Below are 17,548 nucleotides of genomic sequence, written 5' to 3'. Positions count from 1 at the left end.
TAAAGATTTATGTATGTAACAATGAGTACAATAAAAGCCATGCTAAAAATAATTTGAAATCAAAGTAATGCATATAGATAAGGCCCCACTTGCTGCAGTTTTCCATGCAGACAGGAGGATTTTCTTTCTTTTTCTTCTAGAACCCTCACACCTTGCAGTGCAGCTTCAGATCTCCTTTATGAAAAGTCAGAGCATTAAAAAAAAAAAAAAAAAAGCTCAAGTCTACATTTTAACAAGGCATAAATTGTCCTTTACGGTCCTTATTTTATTTTTACTTTTCACTCGTTGTTTTGCATAAGAAATCAGTATTTTCTCACTTTTTCCTCAGACCTGGCACAATAAGACAGCTTTTAAGCAGAATGGAAGGAGAATTACTTTTATAAGGCACCCTGAACTGTACATTTGGCTGGCTTTTTACAACTGGAAAATAAAGGAGAACTCTGCACACCAAAATTAAAAGGTTGGCTATTTCCCCACAGGGAAATTCTTTATTACTATACTAGACCACAGCATACCTTCAAAACTACAGAAACTTATTTTGAAAACTATTCATATGGACGCATTAACCTTATTAAAGTGCTTTAATAACACAACAGTCATCATATTATGCCTGGTTTTGTCCATTTGTGACTCACATGGAATATATAATGAGGAAGACAATGCCCTTTTTCCCCAGTATTCTTGCATAAGTAGGAGAATATTTCTAATTAAAAGGCAGAGTTAGTACAGCACATGAATTGAACTCAACCATATCTCTAGAAATGCTGATATTTTTACTGTTTGCATTAAGTAAGGACTGTATTTCTCTCTGAATCTGACCCAGTACCCATTACCAATAAGATTAAGATTTAAGATAACTTGGTCAAAAGATGGTGAATTATAACTTTTAATTAAAACGTAGAAAATAGTTTCTTTAAAATAAACATGGTAATACTTTCGAGATCATTAATTTTTTATGTAACGAACAACAAAACCAACCTGAATATTTTAAAGGCTGACACTGCAGAGCCCAGGAAAAGGGGATTTTTCAAAACTTCTCGATGTAACAAACACAAGCAATGCAGCTCGTGTGTCTTTGGAAGCAGTGCTGTTCTTTCATGGTGTCAGCCTTCCACCAGCTCTCCAAAATGCAGTTTAAATTCTAACTGAGATGACAGTGATATCGGACTGACTTATGTTTTCTTCACTTGCTATTTTACTGTTTTGTTGCCATTTTGAAAAGCTTGAAGAAATTCAGGAGCTGGACTGCTCCGATTTGCTTCTGTGTTTGAGACTGTGTAGAAATGTTACTAATGATTAATATCATGTGAAATGGGGGCTGTCTCATCTTTACTACAGATAAACATTCCATTGGCTTCCCAGGAATATCTTATTGCTGTGCTTGTAGCTCAGTCACCACAATCCTGCTTAATACAAGAGCAGAACAGAACTGATTTTATTTAAATTGTGAAACACTGGGAGGGAAATGAAGGGTCTGTGCAAGTTGGGAACTCAACTCTTAAGACAGATGAGAGGAATCCAGTCCAACTCCGATGCAATTCCTCAAGCCATTTCCCTGGATGAGGCACAAGATGCATCTCCTCATCCCAAGCCCTGAACTGCCACATGATTCTATCTCTTGAACTCTTGGGAGGAAGAAGCATCACCCAGGCCTGACCATAGAACAGGGACTAATGGCACTGGGATGAGATCAAATCCACCTTTACCTGCAACCTGAACTGGGAATTAAAACCTGAATTTCTGGAAACAAAAGGGCAACCCACTAAAAATCAATGGACCACTTCACTCCCTGGTTTTGTGATCCTGCTCATTACTGGCACTTTTCAACTCTCCCCCATCTTATTTTTCACTGGATATTAATCACTGCTAACTATATTTTCCCATGCCAATTCTTCACCTCATCAGAAAACAGCACCTGCACTCAGAGCACAGAATTAGGAGATTCATAAAAATCAAGGAATGAAATGGCACATTGGTTTAGTGTGTCAGTCTTTCACCTCCAGGAATACAGAACTGTGAAAGAGGAAAAAGGGGGAGAAAGAAGTGGTAAAGAGAATAAGAAGCAGAAATTTAAATGAAGAGAATAACAGGGACACAGATAGAAAGGATGGGAGAAGAGGATGAAGGCACAACTAACCTAACTGAAAAAGGAACAGGTAAAAGTTGGGTGGATGAAATATTAAGAATTACATGAAAATATTTTCTTTATGCACCTGCACACATTTCCATGTGCTACAGCCCACGCTAAAATAAAGAGAAAGGTGAAGGCAAAGCACTGAAATTGTTCCCTTTTTTCCTATAGCCCCACTAAGAAAAAAAGAAAAAGAGGAAATTGAATGCCATAAATATATTCAAACAATAAAATTTTGATTTACAGGAAGAAAAGCAAATAAATTGTGAGTAATGATTTGAGGTTGTAGAGGTCTCCAAACACTACATGATTTTTATTTGTCATGTGTGTTGCAGTATTTAGACTCACTGAAGTCTATTCAGAACACAGATTCTGCCCAGTTTTTTTTTGAAGGTATTTTGCTTGGTTTGAGCTTTTTCCCCTCTTCTTAATCAAATGAGCTGCACAGGCACCTTTGTAGTTACAACACTGAGTCCAACAATTACAAGACAATGTGGTTTGTTGCAGTTATTGACTTCACACACACACACACAAGTGACTCTTCTTCACAGCTTTTGGAATTTTAATCATGTTTCCTGATGATCCTTTGGTTACTCATAAAAATAGAGACAAATATCTCTACAACTGACCCCAAGGTGGGCAGTGTCCCAAAGCTGTTATGCCATGGAATGCAGTGAAAAGGAGAAGATGCTTATGCATAAAATGCACTTTGCCTTAAAATTATCTTAGTCCAGTGGGAAACCTCCTACTGTTCCTATATGTATACAGACACACACCTTGTCCCTAAAATTATTTCAAATAGCCATTCTATCCAAGGAAGATGTTTACAGCTCTGAGTTTCCTCTTCTGCTTTTGCAGAAACAGTTAACTGAGAACGGATGGAAAATGAAAAAAAAAAAAAGGTATGGAATTCAAAGATAATTAATTTACTACATATTTCCAAGGTATCAAACTTTAAAACACCTGTGAGTATCTGCTATTTTCAGCTTTCAGTCAAAGTAGTTGCCAATACCCATAGCACAAAAACTGAGGAGTAATTGCACAGATCCTGGGAAAGCCAGAGGGACATTCAAGGCACTGTCAGTCAGTTTGGCTCCACTGGTCTGATCCGTGATATTTTAAATGCAGATATGGCCAGTGTCCTGGAAAAAACGATTTGGGATACATCACAGAATGGCTTGGGTTGGAAGGAACCTGAAAGACCATCCAGTCAGGTTGTGGCACAGGTTGCCCAGAGAAGCTGTGGCTGCCCCATCCCTGGAAGTGTCCAAGGCCAGGCTGGACAGGGCTCAGAGCTCCCTGGGCTAGTGGAAGGTGTCCCTGCCCATGGCAGGGGTGTGGAACCAGGTGATCCCTTCCAACCCAAGCCATCCTGTGATTTATGGCATCGCTCCTCTTTCCCATGCTATCAGCAGCCATTGCTGATATATTGCTCTGAAGTTCTGGTATAATATCTCTGCACAATAAAATAGTCCATTTTGACCTGTGTGTGCATAATTTCATCACACTGACACCTCAGCTTTCTCTCTGCATTCTTCTGCCCACCACACCTCTGGCTACCTTCAAGGAGAAGTACCAAAGAATGCTCTGACAGTAACATTTGGGTTTGTGACTGGGGCACATGAGCAGTTTCTCTGAATCACTGACACAGCCCTGTAATCCCCACTGGAAGGTGCAACCACAGTAGAACTGGTGTGCTAAATTATTTTTTTATGAATCTAGGAGCACATTTGTAAGTTTTGATACAACCAGTGCATTCTATGAAACAAGCTGGGAAGCACAAACTTCCCAGCTTCAATCCCTGCCCGAGCCCAGTGAGTCCCTGAAGGATTTACCTCTTTCCTTTCGATTCCTCGTGTGTCACTGGAGAATAACAGCACTTACCTACTTCACAGCAAGGCTCTTGTGAGAGCTAATTAATGTTTGTTGCACAACACTTTGAATTTGTAAAATGTCATTTAAGTGATAAGTATTATTGCCATTATCATCAGCGCTGTCCTGGGTACCACAGACACACGAAGGCGGCTGCTCTAAGAGCTACTTAATACATTAAGGACAAGGAGGAAAGTGGAAAAAGCATCAAATCCTTTTCATTTTCTTAAGAACAACAAGTGCTTAAAAAAAAAAAAAGTGGTTGACAACATCTGCTTGCCTTGAAGATTTCTTTTTTAGGGTCTGTTCTCTGCCACACTCACTCTGACTCATCCCCCAAGTAGCTGCTCCAGCTGGTTGTCAGTGGGACCAAGGTGTGATGGCAGCAGAATCCACCACACTGGGAGCTGCCTGGAACTGAGATGCTGCATAGGTGCAGTTTAATAAGGGCATTTTTCCCCAGCTTCCCTTCCTGTGGAACCTCAGCTCCCTTTTTAATTTCGTTTTCCCCTTTCCAGACAGCAGAGGTAAGGTCAGCAGCCAGTGATGTAATAAACTAGTTAGGAACGTGCTGCAAAGTGCACCACATGAGATAATAACTATATTTAGCTATAAAATTACAACATGGATTATATTTCAAAAGTCTATTTATATAACTCCTTTTGTGGATAAATTAAAAACTATTTTAGATATTCAAACCAGTGGGGGTAAAAAAAAAAACAAAAAGGCTTAAATTATGTCCAAAAGGTAAGGACATGATTCAGTACATGAGGAGAGAGACCCTGAAGGCTTATCCCCTTTCAAAAGGCAGGGATTTCTAGAAAAATCCATTAGTTTTAACCCTTGGACAGATGCACATCCAGTTTGGACCCTGTACCCTACCAACTCAGCTCACCCTGAAAATCTGAAACTGCAGCACCAAGGACTGTGGTTCTCTGGCAATTTTCTCCTCATTAACCTGAGCTTCTGGGGAACCAACTCCAATCAGGAAGATATTTACATCCAGATCAATGGGAAATGAGACTCCCCAACATAGACTGTCCTGCACAATATTTTAGTGTCCCAAACCTATTAAGAGCTATGAGATTTATACCATGAAGTTCATGCACCATGCTATAATTTACACCTAAAAGTTGTCTTGCAGCTGCTTCCCCTTGGCCTGTTCTTCCATTACATCCAAATTAATAAAACCTATAACCTGTGCATTCCTATGCTAAAGATAGGGAAGGAACGAGGGGTGAGTGGGAAGGAAATAATGACAACAACAACAAAATCAACACTAAATGATAATATTTCTGAACTGCTGTGATTGTCTGAATAATTTTGGCTTAATGCATCTATGACATTGTGTGTTAAAAACAAAACACTTGCGTTTTTCTTATTTTTGACTTCTCAAATCAGTGCCTCAGCAAGGCACCACCATATGCAAAACTACAGAGAGCCCCAATTAGGATCTTCTCTGTTAAACCCTCAGTGACTACAAAGCACAGACAAAAGTGTAACTAAATAAATAGATACCAGCATATAAATCACAGAGATTAACTTCAAGCTTGTGAAAATAGCCCTTGTAAATATAAAGTGAGGGTCATCAGACACCCAGCACACAGGGCTACAGCAGTGGGACACAGGCAGACTGGGCTGGGCTGCCACCCCATGAATTCATATCTCCTGCCAATACATGGAATTTTCCTTCCGAGTAATAAACTACTCAATGGGAAGGAAGAATCCAGAAACACAAAGGGCATCATGGAAGGCAAATTCCCGAGGGGAACCACCTGAGGCAGGTGCAAAAGGTGCTGCTGCACATCCTCCCTCCCTTCAGAAGAGGGTAATAAAAAGCTGGAATGGAAGAAGAGTTGGTGTGTACAAGCCAAAATACCAAAAAACAAGCAGGAGCAAGGACAGCAGTGGTAGGAAGGGCTGAGGGATGTGTTAAACACACAGTGCCTTCAGAGAAAGGGCCTCATCCCCTCTAGTAACAAGTGCAGCAGCCCCAGCCTTTATTTACTATGTATGCACATATCTTTGACCTATATTTTGAAAACCATTAAGAATCTAGAATATGGACAAACAAAAACAAGAAGAGAGGTTTTTTTGTTATTGTTGGGTTTTTCCTCTTCTCTTTTGTGCTAAATAGCACAGCCTCAAGCCATTCCTTACAGTAGCAAACATGTTCAAATGAGGCCTTCAAAGGCTGGAGGCTGAACTCTCCCGGGTGGACTCTCTTGTAATCATTAGGCTAAGCAGAAAACACAAAACTGCTGTAAACAACAAACTTATAAAAGAGAATGTTAAATATCATGGCACCAAGTCAACAGGAAACTGAAGCTCTCTGATACACAAGTCATGGTCACGAAGCACACTGTGCTCACATCAAAATGTAACTTGGTTTCCTTCTGTTTATTTTTCTTCTCTGCTTATTACTTTGTGTGAGAATGAAAGGCAGTAGGGGAAGAGAAGCAAGACAACAGACAGTTGTGGTAACAACACTTTCAACTGCCTTTGGCTCTCCTAACAGCATCAGGAAGACAAAGAACATCATACGCTGCAAGTTTATTAAGTAAAAAAGGAGGTGAGAACTCCCAAAGAAAGCATAATCCAGAAACAGCAGATTCTGTATTGAATAGTCGCTGATTTACCTTTAAAGACGGAGTTTTTTCATGTGATAAAGACCCTGGAGAATACAGCCCTTTAGCAGACAATAATTAGGTGCCTGCCTACACATCCTTTCCAAGCTGATCTTGGATTAACTCCTCACTTTTGCCCCAGAAGTGTGAAATTCGCTGCAGATGCCACTGTGCATCTCAGCTGCTTCATGAAACCAACTGAGGAATCTCTTCTGGAACTAAGGAACAACTTGATTTTGGTGACTTGTAATACCAAAACTAAGGGTTGTGTAAAATAAAGGCAAAAGAATTGTGCACTACCACCTCTATCAGATGTACAGTGATTCACATCAGAGTTCTTTCCCAGTGACAAAAAAACCAAAGTACATTCAACGACAAAAGTTCCCAAAAGAAAGCCCACAATTCACAGAACATGCTGCATTTCAACTTTCTAATGTCTTCAGCTAAGAACATCTTAAATTCCCGAAGTTAACAGCAGAAATACATTCACTTAAAAGCAAACAGATGCAATTAGAATAATAAACTTGCTGCTTGCAAAAACGCTGGCTTATAAACAGGACATTTACTGAAAGCAGTTGTGTCCCAACTATAAACACTTACCTTCACAATTGTATTCTCTCAATAACGAGTTTGGGCTTCGAGAGCTTCCACACTTTGTTGCACCCAGGTATGGCAGTTATGGTTTCTCAGGCAAACTGCACTTAACCTGTGAAAAACAAAATAAACTTTCAATTCATGTACTGCCTGGCAGAAAGAGAGAAACTCACAGCTAAAAGGACTTTGATGAATTAAGTTTTCACTACAGGTGTCACTTTTCAGCGAGCTGTCTGTGCTGCTTGAGTTCTCTGGGTATTCCTCCTCAGCACACTCACTAACATCATTTAATGCTGATCTAATTCACTTGGCACTGCCTCCCATGGCTTTGGCTGCAATAAGTACTTCTAACATTTACAGGCCCCTGTTCCCAACCACTAATCCAAGTGGAAGCAGCTGTTCTCCTGCCTCAGCAAGGAGCTCTGGTTGGCACCTTGGCCACAGCTGCAGCACGTCTGTGCAGCTCATGGAAAACACCAAAATACCAAAATAGTTCAAACCCATGAGGTTCTGATCTGTGCCATGACTCCTGTGTCATGTAAGAAGTACTTCCCTTTGTTAAATTCACTTAATGCATCTGTTGAATCATACATCTAGTTTAAAAATTAATAATTTCTTGGTAAAAATTACAGCATTTAAGTTTGCCACCTTATCTCCAAGGTTTCTCTGATTCTGAGGAAGCAGCAGAATTCCACCTTCCCCCCTTGCCACAAACATCAGGCTTCAGAAAGTAAAATAATAGGTAGAGCTCCATGCTTACATTCACCAAGGATCCTTTGGGGGAGTGAAGTTCCTGGTATTTATCAGATCCTCCAACACAAACCTTAAATTCCAGGTACAACCTGGAGTTTTTCCACAGAAAAACACCCAGTCACAGGGATATGGGAGTCACTATGGTCATGGTAACCCAAATATACAGCCTTAAAACTGCAAATGCAAGGTGTTCATAACACTTAAATCTTTTAGGTGAAAGTTTGTCTTTATTTTTTTTCCTCCTACTTTTTTATTTTCACAGAAGTGGCTTTAGAGGTTCATTTTGAAAGGAATCTGCTCTACAACCATCGGTGGTTATGGAGCTGTTCCAGGAATCCAACGGATGTGATGGAGGGACTGCTCCAAGCATCTACACCCACCAGATCCAAGATCCCTTTCCCACGTTCCCACCTCAGTTTCAGCCACTACAGATGAACCTCCGTCCATGGGAAGAGGAGGAGGCCCCACAGGACCACGTCCTTAAAGGGAACAGTTAAAACCAAACCTCAGCTTAAGCATTTTGTTGGATCAATTCCAAATCAAGTCCCAATTCTTTGTGTTTTGACAGTTTTGTAACGTAAAATAGAACACACAGACAGGAGAAACACAATCAAAGTCTTTGCTACTTGAGCCTCTGGAAGTCTGTCCTATTTATAAATAGCAAAAACGTATGTTTATGTAAAGGGAAACACTGATTTACTAGAACTGATTGCTTCACAGTCTAATTACTTTTCAACTGGCTGTTCCAAATTAAGATGTCATTGATGGCTTTTGGTGATATATTTCATTTTAAGCAAATTTATTCTATAATAGAGCACATCATAATGGAAAGCAGAGTTTCCACTCTTCCCTCCTCTTTGTAGCCTGATATCTTGACAAGTAAATTAAATTTAGCAGTTAAAATGCTTCCATTAGTAATTTTATTAAGTTAATTAAGGAATCTCTCTTTCTGAATTTTAACTACATTCATTTCAGCACAACCTTGATTTTCTTTTTTTTTTTAAATTCCATACATTTCTTAACCATGATGGTTTCTAGGACAAACAACTGCCTATAGAACATTCCTGAGACTATGACAAACTCAAATAAGAAAAAAGCAAGAAATTTTAAAATAACAAAACCTCATTTTTTTCATTTAAATTATTTTGCTCTACAAATAAAACAAGACTCTCCCACTCAAATCTAGGGAGAATGATTGCTGTGAGCAACTCCAAAATCTACAAATCACAGTAGAAATTACACATCTAGAACATTTCTGCTCTAGAAAACAGGTCAAGATGTGTAAATCAGTGTCAATAAAATGAGAATTAGTTGAACTCTCACCTATTGCTTAAGCCAAATTCATAACTCCTGGTTCATGGAAACTCTGCATTTCATAAATAATGCCTTAACTTTCAGTTACCTTTCTCGTCTTTCAACACAGAAAAGGCACAGATAGAACCAAATATTATGAGAGTAACTGTTTCCTTTTATATCCCTCCTCCCTGAATTGTGGGACTGTGAGAAATTCCCTGAGATTTTCAATTGCCTCCAAAGAAAAGAATTCTGGGTAGTTTATATCCAAACTAAATTCATATACTGTAAACATGAACTAATAAAGTGCTTTATTTTTTCAGTCACCACCACTGCAATGTGCAAGAAACCTCTGATAGTAAAAAAAAAAAAAATAAAAAAAAAATCTAATTTATCTCCTCATCAAAAGGAAGGGGATTTTTCAATAAACAGTCAAACATTTAATTTGCCCCAGGACTGGGGCCGAACTAATGATAATGTCCACTTGACATTCCATGGTCTGCTGAAAAGAAACGTCTCCAAGAAGTAAAATACGATTATTTAAACCCAAACACTAAGCACAAGGAAGGCTGACACTGATTGTGTATGACAAGGCCACCCAGGGGCACAGCTCAGCACGGGCACATTAACATGTACAGATGTAACAGTGCTCCCTATCACAGCCAAACATGCACCAGGCTAAGGGATAAACAACTGGGAAGGGGGAATTATTTGCTGTACCAAAGATCTGCTGATACAGGTTGGAGGGGGGGAAATGGTAATATTAAAATGGGGAGAAATGCTACAGAGCTCATTGATCCCACCTGATCTTAACAGAGGGCAGAGAACACCTGCAGCCAGGCCCTGAGGACTGGAAAAGCTTGGGAGAAGGATGGCTGGGAGTAGAGGGGAGAAAAACCACACAGATGAAGCAATTGTGTAAGGATCTCACATTAAATTAACTTTCTGACAGTGAACTACTTGGATTTCTTCTTTCCTAGAGGACTGACCAACCTCCCTCACAGGAGCTTTCCGGCATGCACAGGACAGGACAGGCAAGAAGGGCCAAGGATGAAGTAAAATTGGTAGCCTAAATTACACAGCTCACCTCTAATTACGCCACAGTTGGGCTGCAAATAAAAGCAGTGATAAAATAGACTATTTAAAATCATGTTCGTGTTGTACTGGTGGAGAAGTGCCTCTGGAGATGTTGATCCCACTCCACAACGCAGCTCCAAACACACAGGGTGCCTTTTGCCAAGTGTTTTGGCTGAAAGATGGGAGTGAGGTCAAAACGTGGCAGAATTTCTCTACAAACAAGAGCACACAGAGACTGTGGGCTTTTTTATTTTTCATTAGTAATGGTCAGATGACCTGGGAGGAAACTTTTCCCAGCATAAATAATATTTTGTTACAAAAGTTGTACCTTACAATTTATTTTTGCAGAAACAGAAAAGCCTCAGACAGATTCTCCAATGAGAAAACAAAGTTCATCAATTTGAATAAAAATGTTTTGTTTCATCTTTATAAAACAAAACATTTTGGGGGGGGTCCTCCTGTAACTAATGACATTCTGCACTTAGAGCAAGATTTCAGTCATAGAATAAAAAACTAATCAAGCTTGAAAACACATGAAGTCTTTAAGTCTGTTTTTCCTATATCAAGCACAATTAATCAATCATTCTTGATATATTATTGGAGTTAAAGAAAAGCAGTAAAGGAAAAGTTTGTGGAATGGATAAACGCTGCAAGAATCTTCTTTTTTATTATAATATTTCTAATATTTAGACACACATACACGTTTGTAGAACCAGCCAACCTCCTCTTCCCTAACACTTTAATTAATTAGTTGCTGAATCTTAAAATTGGGTTGATTTAAAAGTAAAAATTATCAAGATATGATACACAAGTTCTCGATTCATTTGGCCTGAAGCTTAAACACTCTTTTTACAGGTAGAAAAATTAAAAAGAAAAGAAAAAAGAGGCATAAGTAGTCTCCACAAAGGTATTTTAGAAGCAGACTAGACCAACTTCAGTACATTCACTACCGCATTTTTTTAGGAATATTCTGTACCACCATTTTAAGCAGTGAGTAAAGCTTCCAGAACTGATGTTATGGGCACAGAGAGTTTTGTAGGGAAAAGATAACACATGAAAAGCAAACAAACAAACAAAAAACCAGAAACAAACAAACAAAAACCAAAACAAAACAGAACCACAACAAACCCCCTCAACCTAAATCAAGCATAAGGCTGATTTCCTCAATTTTAATCATATTTTTTCCTTTCTAGTAGCTCACCATACCTTTGTAAAACAGTAAGGGACAGTATGCGACAAGTTAAAGTCAACGTCCCCTCAGGCTTCTAAGGCCTGTGAGAGGACACTAAACTACAAATGGAGGGATCCAGATTTTCACTGTATGGGGAACAGCCAAACATTATCTCCACCAGGAGGAAAAAGCCAGGCTGTGCCAGCAGTTTCTCAGGTTATACACCTCAGGCTCTCACATTTGTATTTGCAAGGCCTGCGCCCAACAAAATGGCGCCTGGGACTGAGGGGGCCTCTCCTTCCCCCTGCAGCCCCCCACAGGTGTCACCTGTTAAGTGATGTTGAGAACAACAGAAAAGCTCCAGCCAGGATTGTATTTGCTTTCCATAAATCCAGAGATTAAAGATTATGTGAACAAATAAAACAGTCTCCATTCTAACTTCCCTGCTACAAAAGAGGAGGCTACTTGCAAAAACCACAGCAACAAAGCTGGAAAGGATCAGGATAGATCAGAGAGTCCATCCCTGGGCTCTGAAATAGGTTCGGGTATATCTGCATGAGTTTTAAACAGGTGTTTTTCCAGCCTGTTATTTAACACCTCTAATTGCAAGGTTACACAATGCTCTCAGCAGCTCATCTCCATGGTTAGAGTTTACATCTGCACTAAAATAATTTAAAAAAAAAAAAAATCAACCTTGCTAATAATCAAGTCACTTATTTCTTGTTCAACACTCCATGAATGTGGAGAAGAACAATTGGCTCGTAACCTTTTATATTTTCAGACTATTCAAGTGCCTCTCATAAACTAATTTCTACTAAACTAGACACACACCATTATTTTGGCCAGGAGATTTTCTCCTTCCAACACACCTTGCTAAGAAGGCCCATAGTTCTCACCTCTGTACTGTATCTTCCATGATTCACCACACAAGAGTCAAAAGAAAGCACCCATTTGCCCCCACTTTGCAGTTTGAGACTGGGACCAGCTTAGGACTTGCACTCAGTCATTCTCCTTCTCCACACTCACAACTTGGCAACTTTCTCTCTTCCCTAGATTCCATCAGCTATAATCCTAAACAGGATTTCTCTGCTCAGTCCTACAGAACCTCTATAAAACAAGGCACTGCCTTACCTGAAAGCACCATTTACAAAAGAAGAACAGAGATGAGCTTAAGTAAGGAATTGTTTTCCAGTTCAAATGCTAAAACACACATACAACTTCTGAAAGCACTGAAAAACAAATTAATATTGTAGTTGGTTTTGGAAATACAGAACTCCTCCTTTGCATTAAGCTGTCTTTTAATGTCTTAGCAATACATTTTTTCCCTCCATTAAGAATATACATATTTACCACAATGACTTTTACTGATGTTGCACTTAATTTACAAAGCAAAACAGACATACCCAAAACCAGTATAAATCTTTCAATAACATGCACCACAAAAAATCCTGTAGAACTTCCATATCAGACATAAACTTACCTTTGGAAAAGAGCCTCTGTGTTCTCCACACGCAGATCCACTGGTGGCAGACAAGGGATTTTCCCTGACTGCAGGCACTCACTCAAAACCAGCTCAGAAAAACTGAGGGGAATCTGAACATCAAATCCAGCCTCCCATACTTTGATTTGTAAAAAAACTGAGGGACAAAGCTTTTATAAAGTGATTTTAAATAAATCACAGTTAATTACATGTGCAAATGCATCAACTAAACTTAGATGCACACTTAAATAAGTAATCCCAGTTTGGGAAAAGCTGGAAATCCCAACTGCACACTGGGCAGCCCAACCAGCTCTGGCCAGTCTGCCCCACCCGTGCCCAGGTGTTTCCATTTGCTCCAAGAGCCAGGATTGGTCTCTCCCTAACAAGGGTCACCTGTTGAAAGCACCTGAACCAACTGACACCCAAAATTTAACAGCCCTTTTTTGGGGGTTTAACGACTTCGATCATAAGGGTTTCCAAGGAGAACTTTCTAGAACATCAACCTGAAACAAAATCACTCTTAATGGGATAACTGGAGATAGAAACCGTTCAGTTAAAAACACTTGGCACAATTGGAAATTAGTGCTTTTCTCCCAAACTCTTTTTCTTGCATACAAGATCCTGTTTAACTCCAATGCAAACCTACCCTAAATGAAAAAAAAACCAATTCCTTAAGCAGTGAGCATGTATGGAAAACAAAATTTATTCTGATTTCATTTACCCCATATTAAATAGATATTGCATGAGCTGTCAACTTTTTCCTTAAAGATCTTCCTTTCTATTCCAATTTTATCCTGCCAGCAAGTACAAAGAGCACGTTGATGGCTGCAGATGTTATCTCCTAACATCAAATAAATACACTTCTAGGTCAGAAGAGACCTGATTTGATTCCAGCCTGTGCTTTCCCCATCACTGGGGCCAGGATTTTACCCATTTCTCATCTGCTTTGCTGGATTGTTCCTGCTTTACATAATACTCTTGAAATTTTTCCCATCAAAACCACCAAAAAATTGCTGCTAAATAACACATGAAACTTGTTTGCAAAGATCCAAACTTTCCAAATCTCACATGCAAACTGCCTTTAAAGAAAAGCATAACCCTCCTATCACTGTGTCCTAATCCAAGTTTGAAAGAGTCTCCCTGAAAATGAGGTTGACACAGAGGGATGACTTTGGGGTCAGAAGGGGAGGATTTTTTCTTTTCATGTTTTCCACTGTTATTCTTGCACAAGAGTAGAGGCCTCCTGTCAAACAGAGCCCGTAAATCCAACAATAACATAAATAATAACCTAGAAACTGAACACCTTATCTGAGTTCCCTTTGAGTTTATGGTTTAGAATATCCTGAATTATGGCAAGCAGAGGAGAACATGCAAACTAAGCTATGGGGTGTAAGAGAACAACGTGTAATGCCTGTCTGGGCAGACACAGCAGAGACATTTTCTGTTCCAAGGAGCTGGCAACCCAAACAGCTGCTGATCCCTAACCAACCTGTTCCTTGCATGTTTACAACTCCCACCCAAGCTGTGCTGCTCCCTGGTATTTACCTGCCAGCCTGGGCCCTGCTCTATATATAAATTGCAATTATGAATTTAGGACACCTGTACGTGAAGCATCTTTCCAGCCATGCACACAGTCAGATGGCAGCTGAGAGTTTCATAATTCACCAAGAACTTCTGAGGCTGATGAAACACAGCCAGTTCCACAAAAACTGGTGGCTTTGGCCCTTCAGTTTGAGGAGCAGTAAACACAACTGTACTGGAGATGGACACCTTGTGACCACAGACCACACTGGATCTCTTAGGGAGGCAGGAGGGTGCTGGAATTATGGTTCTAATGAAATTGTCCATATTAATCCTGTTATTGGCAGCTTGAAAACCTTGTTTAATGAACTAGACATTAACAAAAAAAATAAAAGTACTTTAAAAGCTGCAGTATGAGGAAATGATAACTGGTCCAGGCTTCGTGTCCACGATGAAAAGCAGGACAGCATTACCATGGAGCAGCAGTAGGATCACCAGGGGACTGATGTTTTGTTAGACCTCCCACAATTATCAGCTGGAATTGGGGGTTTGCTTTGCCAGCAAAACTTCTTTGTCACACAACGTGTGAAATGGTCCAAAATGTAGTTACATCTCTGTGGGAAAGTTTGCAAGGTTTAAAATAATTTGCTGCTGAAAGAAACACAGATTACCAGCTGGCAAGAAAGGATGAATTTCACCCCCCAAGATTTCCAATGCCCTCGACCCAGACAAAGGGGGTGCAGCAGTTCCACAGCACCAGAACCTCTGCATAGGTACTGATGCTGGGTTTGAGGATTTGGGGGTTTTTTAAGGCACTTCTAATTAGTGTGACAAAGATGCTGCTCCACGCTTCACACAGAACATGTAAACATACAAAAATTCACACAGCACACAAGTTTCTGCAATGAATTCATTTTTATGGGGAAGGAAGGCAGTGCAGCAGTGCAGAGCTGAAATCTTTACCTGTTTGCCGACAACAGCTAGAGCAGAATCCCAGACACAGCAGAAATAGGAAGATAATTTCCTCACTGGTGTGAAATTTAGTAAAAAATACTTTCCCTCACCCCCAAAGAGACAAAAGATTTGATTTGCCCACCCCAGTGGATAGGGGGAAAAATCAAGATGGATGGTTTCACCTGTACACCTTTAATAACAACACCTCGCTCTGGCAGATCCCAAAACACTTCTGAAGTGCTTTTAAAACGTGGGGAAAGTGTGATGGGAAAGGATGTGCCTTTCTCCCAGCCTGTTACAGGACAGCAGCAGGATCAGTGTCCTGAACCCCAGCCAAGGGCTCCATTTGTGAGATTACAGAGGTAAAGAGAGACCTGATCTACATAACAGAACACTTTGCAGACAGATAACCCCTTGGTTACAGGGCCTTTTAGGCTTTGGATGGACACATACAGTGATCAGGATTTTTTATATACATATATATATATTTGAGCCGCAGAGCTGCTGGATGCCAGTCACAGCTGAACAGGTGACTGGGTCATTTGGTCTTCCCAGTGACAACTTCACACAGGCTTTTTTGTTTCAGCCAAAACACCCAGTGCTTATTTGCAGGGGGCTTCTTACAGGTTACACACAGCATTAGTTGTCAGAATATGCATCTGGGAACAGAGGGTGGCAAATGGGATGCAATTCCCTTTTTGGTGCATGTGGAGCGTCAGAATATGAAAAATGTCCTTATGCCTTCTAACTAAATATGTAGTTTAAAGACCAGGGTAAGGATTCATAATTCTTTTGAGGATGGTCACTTGCTGTTGATAAAAAGGATGGGGACATGACCAGCTTTGTGCTCAGCAGAGGACATGGGTAGTTGCACTCTTTCCATGGAGAAGAAAGAAACTACAGCAACCTGGGCTTTGGCTACAATACCTTCATCTAACATCTCCTTAAACCTCTTCCCTCAGGCAGTTTGTCCCCTTTCTTCTAACACAAACACTATTTTAAAGCCAAAACCTGGGCTGTGTTGCAGGAGGTGATGCTTTCAGATCAGTGACTTTACTCTTCTGAGTGTAAAGGGAGGAAGAGTTTGATGCCTCACTGAAAGAACCAGGTCTAAAGTCTAAGTGAGCCATTGTCATTTGCAGAGGAAATCCAGTTATACAAAGTTTTGGGATGGTTCATTATTCAGCACAACATATTAATCAACGTAAATATGATCAGTGCAGAGGGAGAGCTCTGCCAGGCAGCTGAAGGTGACTTTGAAGCAATGTCCTTCCTGGATGAAGATGTACCAAACCAACCACTAAGAGGTGGCAAAGAAAGTAACAAGGAAAGTCAGCAGCAGCTAAAAATGTCACAGATTTTAAGGATGTTTCCAGGGGTCAGGACAAAGACTCTGACATTGCAGCATCTGCCTGCTATTACTGGCATCATCACCACTAAAAATTCAAAGTAAGATATCCTCCTGTCACCAACAACACGGTGCTATTCCTGAAAATTATTCAGAAAAAATAACTGGACATTTGTAGCTCCTCCTGAGATGGAAAAATGCCACTAAGAAGATGACAATTTAGAAAAAAAAAAAAGGCATAAAAGAAATAAAAATATACATTTACGGGAATGTATCAGAAACCCTATTGTCTATTACTTATGTCTATAACACATCTATTATAACAATAACCCGTGCCCACATGTAAATATAAAATAATTCCATATTTAATAGCCATGTCAGCACTGGATTTTATGAAAAGAACAGACGCGATGCCCTTAGGTTTGCCCACATTTCCTATGACTTCTTTTAAAGAAGAGCAGCAAGAATACATTATTTACAGTGACATGACTCAGTTTTGTTTCTAGTAAACCTATTATTGCAGAGGAAACATTGTGCCTAGAAAACATAATGCTGTGGGATAACTCAGCTGCATTGTCATCGTCCTGCTGTAGTTGAATCAAACCAGGCTCAGTTACAGGAGGACTCAATCACCTGCACGTGAGGATGAGGACTGTGAAGAAAAAGGGTGAATAAAGTCTGTCTTTGATGGGCAGAGACTTAGTTACAGAGACTCACTTCTGGGTCC

General features: G+C 40.0%; 1 long non-coding RNA gene across 3 annotated transcripts in view; it reads right to left on the bottom strand.

Annotated features, from left to right (window-relative positions):
* Positions 1-17,548, bottom strand: part of LOC116783783 — a 258,934-nt gene that overhangs the window by 230,045 nt on the left and 11,341 nt on the right. For all 3 annotated transcript variants that reach the window (XR_004355828.1, XR_004355830.1, XR_004355829.1), the window contains exon 4: positions 7,231-7,336. This is a non-coding gene — a long non-coding RNA (uncharacterized LOC116783783). The remainder of the gene's footprint in view (positions 1-7,230; positions 7,337-17,548) is intronic.

This window comes from Chiroxiphia lanceolata, chromosome 3 (assembly GCF_009829145.1).
Source record: "Chiroxiphia lanceolata isolate bChiLan1 chromosome 3, bChiLan1.pri, whole genome shotgun sequence".
NCBI classification, from domain to species: Eukaryota; Metazoa; Chordata; class Aves; order Passeriformes; family Pipridae; genus Chiroxiphia; species Chiroxiphia lanceolata.
This window is presented reverse-complemented; position numbering and strand designations above follow the sequence as displayed.